This window comes from Hippoglossus stenolepis, chromosome 20, assembly GCF_022539355.2.
Source record: "Hippoglossus stenolepis isolate QCI-W04-F060 chromosome 20, HSTE1.2, whole genome shotgun sequence".
NCBI classification, from domain to species: domain Eukaryota; kingdom Metazoa; phylum Chordata; class Actinopteri; order Pleuronectiformes; family Pleuronectidae; genus Hippoglossus; species Hippoglossus stenolepis.
Genome location: NC_061502.1, coordinates 2775151 through 2794096, shown reverse-complemented (window position 1 = coordinate 2794096; position 18946 = coordinate 2775151). Strand labels below are relative to the sequence as shown.

At 42.8% G+C, this 18946-nt stretch overlaps 1 protein-coding gene across 2 annotated transcripts in view; it reads right to left on the bottom strand.

Annotated features, from left to right (window-relative positions):
* bach2b (BTB and CNC homology 1, basic leucine zipper transcription factor 2b) overlaps positions 1-18946 on the bottom strand; it is a 93872-nt gene that overhangs the window by 58233 nt on the left and 16693 nt on the right. Inside the window, exon 1 of one of the 2 annotated variants that reach the window (XM_035144338.2) lies at positions 15575-15842. The exons of the other annotated variant lie outside the window; for it this stretch is intronic. The gene's annotated coding sequence lies outside the window, so the exon portion shown is untranslated. Of the gene's footprint in view, positions 1-15574; positions 15843-18946 lie in introns of those variants that run through there. 2 annotated transcript variants of the gene reach the window in all.

Genomic DNA, 18946 nt, shown 5'->3' with positions numbered 1-18946 from the left:
GGTGACTCCTGAGGAGCAGCTGCAGTAATGTGATTACCTACTTCTAGAAATAGATCCTGGGGGGGAGTCCAGTCACTTTTTCATTTGTAATCCAATTACATTTAAACCTTGCATTGTCTCTATCTCTGATTACTACGCATGCACACACACATGCATATTCACAAACAATGCTCTGAAGTCAGATTTTTTTTTTGTCTTTTTTTTGTCTTTCACACTGTGCATCTGAGTCATATTATGAAGGAGGAAGACAGAAATGAGTCAGAAAATGTTCCACAAGCCTAATAGTACATCTCAGTGCTGCATGAATGACTCTCAGGGACTGTTTGTCTCTTGACACAATAAATAACTCCAGTGATGAGACCGAACCTGCCGTCTGGTGACATTTATTCCTGCAGTAAAATTCTTCTGTGAATAAACCCTGATGTTGCAGTATACACTGTGGTGAGAACACTGAACCTAGGTTTCCTGAGGTCAACTGGTTGCTCCGCCTCTGAGACCACCTCTCACGACAGCATAATCCAGTCATGCAAAAACTTCACGCCAAAAAATGCAGAAGCATTGTGTGCGGTAATGTGACACCACATCTCCTTTGAGAATGTATATATTATATACAGCCCCTCTGTATAGCGGCTCTTTGAAATTCTACTCCACTCTTCGGCAGATGAAAAGAAACGTGCATTGTTTAGTGCTAAGTGCTGAATCGAGAGGCTCGGCGAAAGCAGCGTCACATCAAAGCTCCAGCAATTACGTCAGGTGTCCCCCACTCCACGAGATGAGCGAGGCAGACCGCCAACGAGGGAGGGAGGGAGGAGAGAATGGAGGATCATGGGTAGTGATCAATTGAAGCTTTTACTTAAGTCTGTCAGAAGACCATTTGTCTGTCCCACTGTCTCTCCAGCTCACACATGGAAAAAAAACAACCTTAACACCAACTGGATTTTAATTTAGACAAGTGCTAACAATTTCCACTGCAGGACAACACAATCACTATAAGGAGCTTTTCTTTGCCTCAACCTCTGAAAACATCAGTTTAGATTTAAACTAGTTGAAACTGTCCCCGTATTAGACTGCTCTGTAAAACCCCAAGTTCATGTGAACTCACAACATAAAAAAAAGTAAGTTTAAGTTTCTTTATCTGTGCAAATATGGTATAATCAAAGTATGTCAGGGGAAGGTCGTGGCCACAGTCTCAAAGAAGTGAATGTTCAGCTGCTGGATTGTGCAAGAGCACAAACTCAGTTTGAGTGCATGAAAGTCAGATGCACAACAGACCTGCTGCTCTCCACTCGGCTATGAGGGACTGAGCACAAGTTGTGAGGTGCACATTTGTCAAACGTGAATGCAATTCCTGGAGCCAAACTGGAATTGTGTCACATCATAACAATTACAATTTTGGTAAAAAAAAACACATAAGGATCACTAGTGGTAGTGAAAATGGTTTTGTTCCTAATTTGTTCAGTTACATGTGAAATTCCATTCATGATCTAAGAAGCAGTAATTTGACAAAGAAAAGTCTGAAGATCACAAACTGTGCTCTAGCTTTAGTATATTTTGATTTCTTCAGCACAATCCTTTACAGGATCATATAAATGTGCAATGTTAGAAGCTGGAACCAGATAATGTGACTTGACTCGAAGCAGTGGTCCAACTGATTATTGTTTTTAATTTAAAAAAAAGTATTACAATTTTAGAATTTTAGGTATAATCTTGCATAACTACTTCAAAGTGACAGTTATTCTCTGTGCTGTCAGAGAGGCTTCATCAGTAGATCAGTAAAGTGCTTTGCTTGCAGCACAGATGTATAAGAGATGACCAGCATTAGCCTGTCAGTGGCCTCGCTGACTCATACATCCTGTGCGTTTCCTTCTCGAGAGAAAGATGAGGATTCTTATCATACCTATTCTGCTGCTGCATGAACCACAGGGGAAATAGCAGATATTCATCAAACTGCAGGTCAGCTCCGGCCTGTCGGAGGCAGAGCCAACCAGGTCAGGTAGCAGGTACTCTTCAAGTAATCTGCACTAAACACCAAATGCATGACTGGAATACTTAACATTTATCTGCTGTTAACACCAGAAGTTGTAATGAACCTCACAGTATTTATTCGTTTTTTCACTTTAAGAATCACTTTTCATTGTTGATTTGAACTCCTGAGGACGTCCGCACAATTGCTCTGAAGTTTGCCTTTCAACACAAGAACAAGAAGATTAGATGCTCAGACGCGTTCACAACAACATAGAAATCTCCGGAGTGTCAAGGTGAGGGGTGGTGCAGCAGGCAGAGGCAGGATGTAATGTACTAATGGTTTAACATGTTTTTGTTTACAGCAATCTCACTCAGACATTTGTGTTCTCACACACAGCCCCTCTGGAGAATATCAGGAGATTATCCGGAGTTCAGTGCATGTCTGAATTCAACTTGGTCACAAGAGATGGTCACAAAAGTAAAATGTTGATGATCTACAGTCATTTTTTTGGAATACATCCTCTGGAGGCCATGAACTGCCAAATCTATAACAGAAATGTTGGGATATTTCACTAAATAAGTTAAAGCCTTATTTGTGATCATCAAAGCTGTTAGGATTCATCCTCTGGGGCTCATTTAAACTATCCAATGGCTCCATCCAATGTTCGTCAGGACATTTTACTAAACCTCATGGTGACACTACCAGAAATATCAAGAGAGATTCTTCCAGTGAGACCATGAATGTCATGGCAATCCATTAATGGTTGGGAGGATGTTTCAGTAACTGACTGAACAACTAAATGACTGACATTTCCATTCCTGAAGCTACAGTGCTTGTGTGGCTAAAAAGCATCAGTATAGACGGCATCCATTTAAGATTTAATCATTATATGAAATTTGAGAAATCAGTGAGAAGTTTGTAATAAGCTGTAGAAAAAAAAAAAACGATTTCCTCATTTCTATGGTAATGACTTGATTCGGTTTATAGGAAGAGGTGTCACTTTATTTGTCTCATTAAACTGTGTATATTTCATTTTGTACCCACACACGTTCCCAGTGGGAAAATGAAAGATGTTGTAAAAAATCATCAGGCATCAGTGAAACACTAAACTTCCACAAGGAAGAGCCTTCAATCACCCACATGAATGGCCCCAGCTGAGGCTTCGTGATTTATTTCACAATCCAATAACAAACAACACTGGAGTGGAGGGTAAGAGTACTTCAGCGTCTCAAACCACTGAGAAGTTATTGAATTTAACCGCTTATCGACCAGGAGCCCTCATCCTCTGTTGACCAGCAGGTATGGTCGTCCCCCTCCCCCCCTCTGCTCATGGCGTGGCTGTGTATGGGAGGCCCAACGCCGCACGGAGGCGGGAGACCCATCAACGAGTTCCTTCCTCCCTGGGGAGCCACTGTTTACTCAGCACAGGGCGAGCTGGAGAGCAGCAAAATGGTGTTGCTGGGCCTCTGTGTGCGATATTGATGTCATACTCCTCATCTCCACATTATCCCTGCTATTGATTAGTCTGATCTCAGCCTGCAGGGCTGGTGAGCAACAACAAACAAAGCTCTTTTATTTTTCCTCTTCCTCCGTCTCATCGCACTGACTCCCACATACTATGAGAGAAACCAAGCGTTTCTCTCTTCTCTTTCTTTTTCCCTTCCCGAATCCCCTGCACCCTCCGCTCATGGTTTATCGATCAGAGCCACGTCAATACAGCCGAGATTCTCAAATACCGAGCTGCACAATCATACAGATACAGAAGTCTTTTCACACCTCATGGCTGAATTGGTTTTGGAGCGAGGCCATGATCAAGAAGACGCAAATCGGTGCTTATACAGCACCTGCACTCACTCTGCGTTTTTATTCACTTACTGAGAGCAGAGTCAACCGCTCAATAAGGAGAAACGAGACACAGTGGGTTACTGTATGACAGCACCTGCACTCATTCAACATGTCACATGTGAGCTGTTGCAGAGATGTAACTTTGTGAAGGAAAACTTTGAGGATGTTGTCACATTATTCTAAAAACTAACAAAGTACTGACAGAGAAGCTTCAGCTGCCAGCAGCTTTACAGTAAGTGGAAAATCTTATTCACCCACTGTAACCCTTCAGACCGAGAGAAAAAAAATCAGTGGAAATGTGGGCTAGGCCTACCACCTCTCATTGTTTCCACACAGGAAAATGTACAGGGGTTTTAACATATTCATAAAATCCGACTGTATCACATCCCTGACAGCAGGAGATCTTCCTCCACGGAGAGAAGTGGGCACAGCACTGTTTTCATCTACTGGGTAATGACTAACTGTATGGCATTTAGTTAAAGGCTGCTATTGATACTTAATGTCAGCGCTCCACAAGGCAAACACATGCTCACTTTGTGAAAAAGAGTCAGTCATAAAGAATAATTTCACTTTACTACAACTCTACTCTTATTTTTATAGTTTTGACTTGTGTTCAAATTGTTACTGAAGTGAAAGTGCAGATGTATAACCAGCCTCATTTCCTAAATGTATCACAAGGTGAAGCACATTATAGAGAAAAGCTCCTTGTATAGTGCAGTTTTAACACACAAGCAGCATTTTGCAGTTGAAGGAGTAGTTGTAGCAAATGTTGTGTTCAGTGGTGAGTCTGACAGAGTCCTATTTTAGAGGATGATGGAAAACTAAGGCTGAAGCTGTTAGGTAAATGTGACTTTTCATTCATCTAAAGTTGTTTCTGTTCAATAACATGTAAATATCACTATTGTTGATTAATATTAACAAGCATTATTTAGAGTTTATACCTTCAGATATAGCTGACCCAGGCTCTATAAGGCCATGTTATATAAATGTGTCGGTACTGGACTGAATATTTGGTCAATTTCTTGTTTTTATAATTCTGTCATTTGCTACTTAACAATTATTTGATAGTCAAACTTAAGTTCCATAATAAGAAATAGCCATCTAAAATATGATCCACACAGTATCTAAAGTAGTATATCATTATTCAGTAAAGGCAGAGCTTTTTTTATAGTGTAATCAAATATAAACGTTACGTAAAACAATGAGTTGATTGTGTAATAATTCAATTAGATTTTGTATTTAATAACAGCGACTTATAAAATAATACATGTTATACAGTGTGAAAAGAAGCACTGTCACTGACTAAGAGCTGCAACTGTGTGTCTACATGACGGTGCAGGCCAGAGTCCAGGTGGGAGAAGCAGTGACACCTTTCCCTGTGTGGGGGGGGGGCACTGTGCCGTGGCCCTGCTGGCCCTCTGCCTGAACTCCCCTGTCGCTCCCTCGTGTTGCTTTTCAGCCTCGCCTCTGACATCAGCGCTGCTCGTGGGGTCAGGTCGCCGTCTCCCTCCAGCTCAGCCTATCTAGGGTTTCACGTGAAGCAAGGTGTAGTGGGAGGATAATTGGGCTTCTGATGTCTGGCGGTATCACAGTATCTTCCTGAGCTAAAAATACACCCCTCGTGTGTCCGCCTTCATACATGTGAGGGAGGGAAGCCCGCGGAGAACTGGCAGAGGTTTACCACCGGTTTATTGATGACGGAAAAACAAATTAGAGCCAGCTCTGAGCAAACAACAAAGCCCACGTTCATAGCTTACCTAAAGAATTCCTTGGTTAGTTCTCTCTTTGTCATCACGTCTTTCTTTGAGCTGCAATTTCAAGATTTTTTTAACATGTAAAATGACAGGATGTGATCATTTACATCAAGCAGATGTACTCCAAACACAGTGTTGCCTTGTCTCCTTAAATATACACCTGGTTAATTATTCACAACCCGGAGGGTTTGCAGTCTGGCAGAGTAGCTGCCTGCGTAAGAACCTGTCTGTCCTGATTTTATCGCTTAAGTTTTCGCTTTTCTGGGCACAGAGTCAACGGAAGGCACGTCATACGATTTTTTTCTTTTTTTGGGGGGGGGGTTCGAGGAAGGGAGGGGAGGAAGGGGTCGAAGAGCAGTTAAACGGACAAACCAGGCTGTGATGGAGGGGCTAGGTGAACGAGGCCCTCTGAGCGGCGGGGGGAAAGACAGGCCTGTGAGACTCGCTGGAAACAGATGTCAAACAGGAACTTGTGTGTTTAACGTCTCCCCCTCTGCAACAAGCTTCCTGGAGACACGATCTGCTTCGACGGGGGCTGGCCGGCAAACTGCTGCCTCATACTTTACCTCGGTCAGCTTGTGACCTACTTTCTTGCCGGGATGTGGAGAGTCAAAACATAAGTGCAAAAACACAAAAGACACCCTCTCTCTCTGGTTGATTTGATTAGGAGGCTGTGTTGAATGTCTTTGGGGAGTTTATGGGCCGTGTCTGTTTCTTCCCGACGAGCAAAAACACAGACCGACTTCAAGTGTCATTTAAGGAAAATGTGGTGAAGGTATTGTGCAAGACCTTGCGCAGCCACGAAAAGATCAGAGTCAGATGTAAAGGAAAGTCATATCGAAGTAATCCATTGTTTTTTTTAAATGCATCAGGAAAGAGTTTGATCAAAGCCCACATCTCTTCTCAGTCAGTGCCATTGATCAGAGAACTAGGGCAAAGGTCCAGTGGGTAAACTCTGGCAGCATCTGTCTGTTGGACACACATCTTTCCCATCAGCCCCTGGCACTAAGGCTCAACCCTGTCAGCCTGGCCTGTCTGTGTCTTTAACTGTGTCACAGGCCGTCAGGTTTAGAAGACGATTTTCTCTGTGGCAATAAACACCTTGCTTCAATAAGCTGAGGCTACATCCACGCTACAACCTGTTCATTTTAAAACGTATCTACTCTGCAACGCATAGGCCTGGCGTCCACACTACTCCAGATTTTTAGAGCCGCTAAAACTGAGAAGTTTGGAAACACTGCTGACCCATTTTTTGTTTCAAAACTCCAAAGCCACATTGAGTCATTTTGTCCACAACTTAGCCTTCGCTGATTCGTCAGGCTTCTATCACATGACTCCTTTACAGAAGAAAAACAAGCGGTATTAGCCTCAACTACCAGAAAGCCACATGGATAAACAATAACAAGAGGTCCTTACCCAGCTGTTAGTGCAGTTAAATTCTGCAATTTAAAATGATACGTCTGCATAAATGCGTAGGAGACGAGCTGTTGTTCAAGCAATCTGTGATAATTCCTGTGTCCAGTGGGACACACATGCCTTCCTATTCACACCAGAACGTGTATCACCAGCATATGTGAGTGGTCTCATGATATACATTTTCAGCCGTGTTGGTATGCACAGGAATTAAAAGTGATATGATTCCAAAACACGTTTGAACAGATATCGATTTAGTTTAAATACGCAATTTTCAAATTAAATCATACTAGTACGGATGTAGCCTCAAACACCCCAAACCTGCTCACTACTACATTAAAAACACATCTTCTCATTCACAAGGAATCCTTTTCTGCTTTTCATTAAGGACTAATAATCATGTTTTCACCACATTACATATAGTGGGCCAAGGCTTTTACACTTTCCGTTTTGCCTGGAGAGGAGTCAGTCCAGCACAAAGGAAGTGATGCCTCTTTTCTTTCATCGCCACAAGCAACAGTTGAGTACAGCAGAAGAATGGAGCAGTCACCCTGAGCCAGACAAAGAAAAGAGATCCACCTGCATCAACAGAAAACGCCGCTCCACCGTTTGACAGGCAGGTGAACTCTGAGGTACGAAAACACCACAGCAGTGAACAAAAACCAAACTCAAACATGAGGCTTTGCAGACGAGTGTTGCTGTAGGGCTGAGTAGAAATCTGAGGAATGTGACTTTAAATCTGGTTCATATTCAAGACCAAGGAATGTTTATTTAATATCACAGTGGTTCCTGGAGATAATTCAAGACATACGGCTCAAAGTCAGTCTCCTCAATCATTAATATATAACCCAAGCTAATTAACCACATAGTTAGAACAGAATCAAATGGGATTGATTAATCGATTAATCAACTACAATGATTTGATAAAGCAACTGACAGAATAAAGTGCTGCACTGTTGGATTATTGCAGAAAGGTCAAAATGTTGATGACTGAAGCCAACACACTATCGGCACAAGTAAAAGTTAATATAGGCTACAAATGAGCTACACCATTGTTGCACAACTTCAGCAGTTTCACTTTTACCTTTTCTGAAAAAGCTTTTTCTCTCAGAATGTTAGCGACATAAGCAGCAGGATGAAGGTGATAAAGTGAGCAGAAACAGCACCTAGTTGGACACATCTACGCTGTCTGCTGCTGGCACATGAAGAACCCCCCCCATCAGTCTTATGTTCATTCAATATCCACAGTCAAATGAGCCTTCTGTGGACCACACACATGAACACAAATACACACACAGCACGAGAGCACAAAAAGACAAAGGCCCAAGTAGCTATGTAGATAAGAATGCCTTTAATTCTCCTTTCCTCAGAAACACACCGTCTGTGTTGGATCTACTTCATCTATCTATGCAATAATAAACGATTGTTCGGTCATCATTGTTCACGCAGAGCTTATAGCGTCTGCTGCGTTCCCACTGACATTTCCCAGCGACAGTAATTGTCATGCAGAGAGTATCACTGACAAGACAGCGCCGGATTCCTGCGGAGTCATGGATTATTGTTCCCTCATCAGATCAGTGGTCAGAGAAAAAAAGACAGAGACAGTTATTAATCATTACATCTCCTCTCATGACGCATCTCTCTGGCTGAGGAGTGACTCACCCTCCCTCTGGATCCTGAGTCCACTCACATGGAATCTGCATAGTGCTGGCTACTTCACAATACACCACGCTGCATTTGCTGTTGGTGGATGAGTCATCTTAATTTATTGTTAATTGATTAAAGGGAAAATTAAAGACACTGTTTGTGGAAACACACATGTGAATCTCCATGTTCCAGTCTAGGAAACATCAGTAACTGCCACTGCAACAGTCCCTTGTGGAAAATGATGTTTGCTGGAAACTTGAATAAATAAGAAATTAAAATTACAAACTGAAATGCAAATTAGATGTATTAAATGTAGTGGACTTTACAACATACTGCTGAGTAAGGTTTAAGGCTGGCTTTTCAGCAATTTACTGTCTGTTATAAGAAATGAAAGTGTGATTTTGAAAGAGGTTTTCTTACTCTCGACCCTGAACCTGAAAGTGTTGGTGTCACTCTCAGACATGCTGAACTCCAGCTAATCTCCTGACCTTCAAAAAAGAAAACAAGAACTCAGGATGAAAACGCGATGCCATACACGTAGAAGACACTGATGAATGTGTCAAGAGAGCTTTTGGTGATATGGACCGATGTGTCGATGTGCTGTAAACAAAAACATGTGGTCTACACAGCGGCCTTAATGCGTAACATCCTGTCTCCACCTGCAGCGTCACCCCTCAACTGAACCCTCTGTAGATTTCTGTGTTGCAGTGAGTGCAGAACGTCTGAACAGAATCCTGCTGCGTAGTTCATGTGTGAGACTCCAGACCCAACTGGGTTGCATCCTCTGGAGTTCATGTCTAAAAATGGCTTTAATCTCTCTCTGAAGACTTGAGGCAGCACATTTATGTGATAGGGTCTAAAAGTGGCAGGTTCAATGAGGGATTCACACAAAGGCTTTTCTGGGGTGAGAGCAGGACTATCTGATGAAGATGTTTTCATAAACATTGTGAAGTGTGTCTGGGCCCACCAACAACCCTTCATTTTAACCCCCAGTTTAGAATACTGGATGGGATGTGCTGCCGTAAAGGTCAAACAGCAGATCACGAGCCAGGCTTTGAGGAAGATCAGATTCACTCCTTGAACTGACGAGTACTTTTCACAGAAGCCTAAATACGTGAGGTACTTCCTGTACCTTGGCTGTATTCCGCGCACTGCCCAGCTCAACTCACAGTTCTGCTGACCTTTGTTTTGTTACTCATCATGAGCTCAGTGTTGCAGCTTGAGGGTGAGAACAGGGTGACAGGGGTCAGTGATGCTCAGGGGGCATGGGCAAAGATGGCGGCCAATGAGGAGCCAAGTGCCTGCGGATAAGGAGGTGAAAGGAGGGGCATGCAGACATTAGGGTAGCTTCAACAACACAACAGAGAGAGAGAGAGGTGGGGCAGGCTGACTGTGGTGGAAGTGGCTGACTCAGGCCAGGTTCACTGAGTTCAGCTAGTAAATAAGTGACTGACTCCTCAAAGTGCATTCCAAGGCTCCACCTCACCCTCCCGCCCTGCGACTTCTCAGGGGGATTCTTGGGGTTTCTGGGGCTGCTCTAAGCTCCGTGTGTCAACATTTCCAGACCTCGCTGCCAACATTGAGAAGGAGTGGAGGGGGGGGCACACTGCTGTGTGGCTCATTCACTTTTAGTGTTTTTGCTGCAGATGAAGAGGGGAATGTCCGCATACCGCCCGCCCTCCGCCCTCCACCCCTCGTCCCCTAACAAAAACATCCTGAGGGTCCCAGTCAAATGAGCCGGTTCCACGAGAAACCTCACACACACTGCAGGAAAAGACTGACACACTCCCATTCAGTCATGTAACACACCAAAAAATATATATTCTTTTCACTGCCAAACATGGCTGTCAGACGTATATGCAGATTAATACAGCCCTGAAGCAATGCAGAATCTCGTCGTGGCACCATCTGCCACAGCTTTTGCTAATCACCTCAGCCAGATGGGTTAGATCTTTAGGAAGCTTGTTTTCCTGCACAATAAAAATATGCTATATCGGGTTGTAACACAGAAATCCCCAACATTTTTTTTACCTAAAAAGATAAAGTGGTAGTAAACCCAATGCCTTTGAGCGATCCCAGGTGACAGAGCTGAAGATTGCTGAGCATTTCAATCTTAGAACCTAAACTCTCAACAAAAGACCACAGGGAAATGTGTCAGGGGCAAAAAGGTGAAAGAGATGAATAAAAACACTTAATATTCAGAGTGGTTCAATGGGCATTCTGAATCTGTGGCAGCTTCTCTGTGAAATCTCAGTCTCAGCACAACTGCTACATGTGAAGTCTTCGTCTTATTTAGAGTTTTGCTACATCAGGAAAAACAGCGCGTCTCTATTTAGCGCTGCAACTGAAATCATTTAATTTCAAGTCAAAATTGAACTTCTGCACTGCTACGGCATGAGTATGTATGAGTCATGAAATTCATCTTTTTAATTGGATTTCTTGTGTATAAAATAGGAAAAGAGAGGGGCAGTGGAGCTTCACTATTGGAAGGTTTGTGTGTTACAGCCTTCCTTTTTGAGAATTCAAACCTCAGCCGACATAAGCTGGGTTGTTTTTACATCCCCGCATAGAGATGGGTTGTAGGTTGAACATTCCTGAGCCGCGGTCTGAAATTCTGAGAACAGCGCCTGGAGTAAACTCTGAGACAATGGCGAGAGGTTGAAGATGAGGGGAGTGGGGCCTTTGCAGCTCCTAATATATTCCAAAGAGATTTCTAAAGTGCTCCGCCGCCAATTGCCCCACATAATGGTTTCCATGGTGATGGGTCCTCCGATCCAGGGCTGTGGTACAGAAAATGAACTGGCAGAACAATGACCCCAACTTCCACCATGTTATGGAACATTTTTCAGCCGGCTCCTTCTTCCATTCTGTGTCAGAAGGTAACTAAACTCCGATTTACGGAAAAGAAAATCCGCTTTTGTCCACGCTCACTTCCATCTCTGCTTTTCCCATGGTCCACGGCTATAGCTCCAAACATCCTTTTTTCAGAAGCATCCTTTCAGCCTATGGTCTTGACAACACAGAAGGAATTTGCATGCCTCAATAGTCTGAGTGAAGATAGCATCCTTAACAGAATCCAGTGGAGTCTGGAGAGCCACATCCTTTTTGGGAATGGCCATTTCAATTTTAGCAGCACTCCACTACAACGCCACAGCTTCTGATAAGGTATTAATGAACCCTTTTTATCAATAATCATTTGAGACAGAACATACTTCATATATATATATATTTTTTTATCTACAAAGTAGTTTGACAGAAAGAGAACAAAGAGAAAGACAGAGTTCCATGCTTCTGAGACAAGCTCCATAGCTGGAGGATGGTGGCCGAGCAAGTCTATGATGTCACACTGAAAGGGTGAAACATGGGTAAGCTCCGAGCAACAGACTGACCACAGGCTACAGTGCTGACAGCTGGAGGGGGGGGGGGGTGATGACCCGCTTATAAACCCCTGGTCACAAGCAGCAGAGGCTGGACGCTACACAACATCAGACACTGAGAGGACAATAAATCTAGTCAGGGCTTTGGCTCTAAAAGGAGACATCAGTCATTTCAAAAAAAGTCTCTTTTCTTAGAAATGGCCTGAAAGTGACACAGCAAAGTTCATTAGGGTCTCCTTGCAAGATATCTGGTGCTGGGCGCTTGACGAGGTAGTGACTGCTTGCGAGGCTATTTGGGGAGCGACAGAAGCTGGGAACATGAGAGCACTTGTCCATCACCGTGGCTCTCTCTTGGCAACCTTGCTCGCTGACTGACAATTAGCTTGTTCCCCAATCAGACAGTGAGTTAGTACTTCAGTATTCGTAACACAAACTCTTCTGATTTCCCCGTTTTAAATGCTGCCCTGATCTGATCTTGAGTTAAGTTATGGAAAGTGAAGTCTCCAGGTTTTTTGGAGCTTCACACTTAAAGGCAGGGTTGGTAATTTATTTCTGAAACACTTCCACCATATTTGTTGAAATCCTCTTCACTTTCTGATAGCATCAATAAATAAAGTTGTCTGTGGCCATGCACATGACCGAAGTCTTCAGCCGGAGAGACGTACACCACTGAAGCAGAGACGACAGCCAGAAGTTAGCAAACGAGTAACGGAAAAGTCGGCGTCTAGCAGTCAGTGAGTGTTCATGTGTTTTAGGGGCGTTGCTTTGATGAGAGGGTCAATGGGAGGGGATGGAATGTATTGGTTGCATTCTTTCAATGTGTAGTCTACTCTTACCAACCCTAGTTTTAATAGAGGTAAATTAATTGTTTAGTCGACTGATAGAAGAGTATTAAACAATCCAGAGTAATTTATAAGGTTAACATTATCTGGTTAAACCTTTTCAAATTGGGAACACATTACATAATGATCAATTATCTTTATTTGCAGCCCTGCTCCACAAAGTAATTTGGCTGCTTTATTGTTTAAAGGTTCAGTGTGTAAGATTTAGGTAAAAGGGATCTATTTGCAAAAATTGAATATAAAATGTTTTTTACGATTGTCCAAACTGGACAAACTAAACACCCTTTGAGTTTTTATGACAACTGAAGGCTACCACAGGTTATCTTTCAATGTTTGGAAGGGGAGGGTGAGGTGAGGGGTGTTCAGCTGCAACATGCAACTTCAACTTCAGATGTCACTAAATTCTACACACTGAACCTTTAATGGCAGCTCACCTACTCTATATCTGCCCTCCACTGACCCACTTCGCTCACTGACTTGCTCCAGATCTCCAGGTGCTTGTTGAAGCAGAATTATGCAAGATTATGTCTGAGTTAAATGTGACAGACTCTGCCCTCAGCAAGTGATCATTTGAAAGAGGTCCACTCTGTCTGGAGATGCTGGACACACCTCAATTAGGCCTTTTTAAAATGAAACCAAGTTGGCTTTGACATGAAGCATCAGAGAGTCGCTGGGAGAAATACAGCGGGGTCAGACGCGAACAGTTCCCAGAGACAAAAGTCTCACATGAACACACAGAGGATATACAGCTTCCTGACAGCTATAGTGGGAGTGGGAAGACACGGTATAATGGAATCTAAATAACACTTGTGCAGGGCTCATTAAAGTTGCCCTGTGTCCCTGGTCATTTACTCTCCTCTTGTGTCACCTTCATTGCTCAAGGTGGGGTGGAAAGGGGTTTGCAGCCGCCTTGTTTCCAACATGCTTAAGAACATGCCGCGAAGACAGACTGGTCTGATTTATGTCCTGTGAGAGTGTTGCTGTGTTTTATAGGCTATAAAAATTACCATTACACTGACTGCCCTCTAAACAATTTAATCCCACAACAGAAAATATCTACCACGTAAAAAAAGCAAAAGCCGCCACTGAAGGAGGAAGAAAAAAAAAAAAAATGCTCATTAATTTTCCCTCCTTGGAGTGGATTTCACACCCAAGTTGTGGTCATTGGCCATCACTGGCACTGGCTACCAGCCATTAAGTCAGCATTGAACCTGATAGTAGCATCCCATTCCAGTCCAAGTCCAAAATTAGCTCAGATTAAATTATTGATGCTAGATAGTCATGCTTTCTCTCTCTGCTTTGGTTGCACACCAGGTCTACAGCCTGTGTTACACCTCTGCACTTACAGCACTTTGAAATACAGAAATACGCTGATTTCAATACGTTAAGGTTCTTACAATGACAATGTTAATGGTTAATGATAATGGCTAAACTCACAAAAATGAAGGAACATAAATATATGTACAAATGATCCAAATGTTTTTGAGATATTTTAATCAGAACCAAAGATTTTATCCTTGCCGCCAACATGGCTAAGTAAGCTACCACTGGTACCACAAACCAAACCAAACTACTTTTGTCTATGCTGACGCTCGAGTTGCTAGAAAAAGGCTGAGCGAGCACTTCAGTGTACATCAAAATACAGCAAAAACTCCCACAACCTGCTTATAGTGTGACATAACACTTAACGTATTTCAATCATACTCCATTTATAAAAAGGTTTCTATGGGTAACAATGTGGCCACTAACTACTGACTGTTTTGAGAGAATGACCTGTGCTTTATGCGGATGAAGTGATACAGGAATCTGTGACGAGCTGAAGTACTAAAAACCTTGTGTTCAGAACAGTCTGATATCTGAGCTATTTTCACACAGGGATTAATTGTGAGTGCGTTATAACTACTTTATAACAATGTGTGTGAAAGAAATGTTTAAAAAGCATTATAGGTTCTATTTTAAGGACAGTGGAAGTCATTTTCATTCATGAAAAGGAAGTAGTTTCTACTCTATATCCTCTCAGCCTTTCGAAATTGATTGCATAATTATGCAACAACAGTATTTATAGCTTGAGAAACTTTATTGATCAGTCAACTGAGAGGGAAAAATATCAACAACTATTTTGGTTTTAGAAAAAGCACTGAACATGAGGTCCACATTTATTTCCTGGGCTTTCCCCTCTGAGACAGATTTTTAACACTCTTGGATAATACTTTATTATTTATTAAGCACAATTGTAAAACATTTGAAGTTCCAACCTCTCATTTGCTGTTTTTATGTTTTACATGATTATACATTGTCAAATTTCAACTACTTTTGGGACATTTTATAAATAAAACAAAGCACTTGAGTGAAGAAAAATGTTTATACATTTATTCATTATGAAATAAATAACTAGTTGCAGTCCCAGTAGTGTCTAATTATTCAGGTAAGACATTGAAACTTTTCATTCTCTAAACCAGAAACAAATCCATTCGGGCATGAAGCTGCAACAGACGCCTACCTTGAGGCAACAACTCATACTCTATCAGTGCAATGCTAAATACCAGAATGACATGCCAAATTCAGACCTCCCTGTAGTGCGATGAGCTCAAAACATGCAGGTGTAAGAGGAGCTTGTCCAGACACATGTAGACAGCATGAGGAAAATGAGTGCAAACAGCCTTCAGGGGATGGAAAGGAAATCCAATTTAACCATGCAGATTAACAGGTCAGGCTCGGCCTCAAACTTGCCTCTTTTCACAGTTTATTTACGAGTCTGTGGCAGGTTTGTCCAAATAGTCCGGTCTCGTCCGAAGTGTGACAGTGCTGCTGGGACGAGCTGACCGGCTCGACATCCCACCCCTCACTGGCAACACCGGCAGTATATTAAAATAAATCATGTGCACACGACCCACCCCAACATGCCCGCTAGACATTACCTTATACAAGACCAGCGCGTTCTGCTGTCTGCTGGCCTGTGAGCAAATTTGAGCTCCCCTGCTGCCCCTGGCCTCAACCCCACCTGCCTCATTCACCCTGCAGCCCCCTCCACCTTCAGCCCCCACCTCTCCTGGGTTTCTGTGGACATGATCTCACATGACTCAACAAAACCCCGGGCCTGGAGCAGCGCTGTCCAAAGCTTTTTCCCAAATGGGGAGGAGAAGGTAGACTTTGTGGACCTGGAGTGCAGCCCTCTGCTTGGCTCAAATTGCCTTGCCTTTCAAGCCTGATGAATTCTGGCTAAAAATAAAAGCAAAAAGTGGCCCTTGACAGGCGGATGAATGAACTCAGCGGCATTCATCCCACCACATTGTGCAGCCTCTCCAGGTCCCAGAAGTTTGAAGAACAAGGATGGTGTGCGCGGCGCTGGGAGTGCAGCTTTTCCACAAACAAAACATCCCCTTTTCCGTGTGTGGTGGGAATGACTCGGCGGAGCAGTGGAGCAAAATGCAAGATGAGCCAAGTGAGCGGGAATTCCTGCACTCCACCCCTGTCTGTGACCCCACCCCACACACATTCCCCTGTCATACTCAGAAAAAAAAACTCTGAGCAAAACAGAGCACCAGCAGCAGACTAGATTGAGGATCATAACCAACCCAAACAAATAGAGCAGCAGACGGGCCTGTGAGCTTTACCCTAGAGGAGCTTAAGCCTTGGCAAGATGTTCACTGTTGTCCTGATTGCCCTGTTCACTCACTAGACCTCTGAACCAAACAACTGGATCCTTCCAAATCACTGTCTGAATCCATTTTATTCAGCAACTTTTTATTGGGCCTTTCAGCCCTATAGGCTGTGTGTGGAATCTCCGGTCTCTGGAAATTCACAAATGGCATAAATAGCAACTCAGAAATAAATACAAAAAAACCCTCATAACAACAATTGTTTTTTTCCATGATAAAATATAAATGAAACTAAAATAGCCGACCAATATGTCCTACAGGTTGGCACCTTCCACCTGTCAGGTCACTGTCAGAGTGGGTTACCACACATGTTGTACTCTACACACACTGGGGGTTTTCTACATTCATTTAATGGTACTTACTTACCTAATGTGGAAACTTTTTTTTTCTTATTTGTATAGAGACAAATCCCAACATACATTAACTCAAGGAATTTAACACAGTGAGGTCGAGATCTTACAAAATGATAGAGAAACCCAATAGAAAAAGGGGAGAGTCTAAATTTAAGAGAGCAAGGAGCATATATTATTCAAATTAGAAATGTCTAAGGGAGAGTTCAACAGGGGTTCTTTTGTCAATGGAAAGAGCATTACACTGATTTCCAAAAATATGTGTAGGCTATGATCGGACTGCGTTGAAAACTATGAAGATTTCTGTGATTTTGAATGCAAGTTGTGTTTATCAGGCTCAAACGAGTGGTCGTTGGGTCCTCACATAGCGTCTACAACCCAATCCCGCTACATCTGAATCTGTACTGCCTCTGACAGGTTCTCTGTCTCTGAGATCCAAGTATCCAGCAGTCACTCCTGCTCCATGCATTGTGCATGGATTTGAAGTTCTCTATCAGGTTCCCTTTTTTTTCTTTATTCACTCAATTATCTCCATCAGCGTCATGAGTCAAAACTTAAGTGCAACCTCATGAATATCATCAAGGAGAGACTAGTATTCCTGCTTTGAAATCACACTATAGATTTTTAATAAACTGCTCAAACTAGAAAGGCAAGAATCATCATTTGCTTGAATGATGGTGCAAGACTCCTTTATGGTTTTCCATATGTGCAAGGTCTGCACATTTTTCAAGACTGCCAATTATCGGAGACCACATTACAAATGACGTTAAAGCTCCGGGTGGCCGTGTGGGCCAACCACACAAATATACAAGAACAGCACATTCTCAATCCTTACAACCGGTCAGTGGCAGAACAAAAGATTGATTGGCAAGACGTGATAGGTGATACAGCAGAGTTAAAAATAGACTCACCGCTGGTGGACAGGGCAGTGTTTCATGACCACAGCATAGCGCTCTCGGTTTAGAGTGTCTGTGGCAAAGAGTCATACGACTCAGCTCAGGATTTAAAAACAGAAAAGAACAGGCACTTTTTTGCAACACTTATAGATCCTGAAATAGGATAAGGAAGCCTCAAATCTCCTGGAACTTGAGAACAGAGACAATCTGACGTTCTCACGCATGTCAAAAAGCAAAGCGCGTCCTGCTTTGGGGATTCAAAGGGTTTTGTGGTATGTGAAGCATAAATGATCTGCCCGCCGAGACGGAGGAGTCCACCTTTTCAGGGGGAGGATATTTCTTTTGTTTTGATGTCACTGCACACGGCACACTACATTGAGAATCATCAAAACATTACATCATGCCGGAAAAATCCACGAGAGAAGCTGCAAGGTTTTCCAGCTGTGGTTTGCTGCACATCAATCAAAGCTCAGCAGGAAAAGAAAGGAATTAGTGGAGAGAAGCTCTGAACGCCATTTGTTAACAACCTGATTGAGAGGATCAGACTTCTGAATCAGACCCTGGAGGTGGTCTTTTTCTAAAAATCGAGAAATGCCTCAATGAGGGAGGATTTTAGCATAAAACAAGGTGTTGATTTTTGATTTAAAAACGTATCTCAGCTGCTTTAAATTTGTTTTTAAACAATACTATAATTTATTTCTCTTCATTTCAAACATGTAAACAAGCACATTTGTAACTGAAGGATTTTTTCGGCTAAAGAGCTCCGCATATTCATACAGAATTGATTGATTCAAAGACATTCCAGGGATATAATGGGAATAATTTCTCCCACTCAGTGTCATAAGTGCCTGCAACATGCCTCACAGTGACAGGAACAATGGCTTCCTTCACTGCCTTTCGCCAGGCTGGGGTTGGGGAGGTGCATGATGGGAAGCAGACAGGCAGACAGAGTCGTTCAGTTGAGCTCGGATACTTCACAGGGGCCACGGACGAACCCAGGCAACAAGCAATAGCACTTAAACTTCCAGACATGCACCATGTGTGAATTATGTGCTTGGATTACTCCTGCTTTGTAAAACACACACTCAGTCGGTATTAGAGGGCAAGCAGTTCACAAACCTCCTACAAGTCAGAAATACAAGCACTTCTTTTAAGGACAGGCTGCTGTCTGCACTCCATATTTCTACATTTGATGCC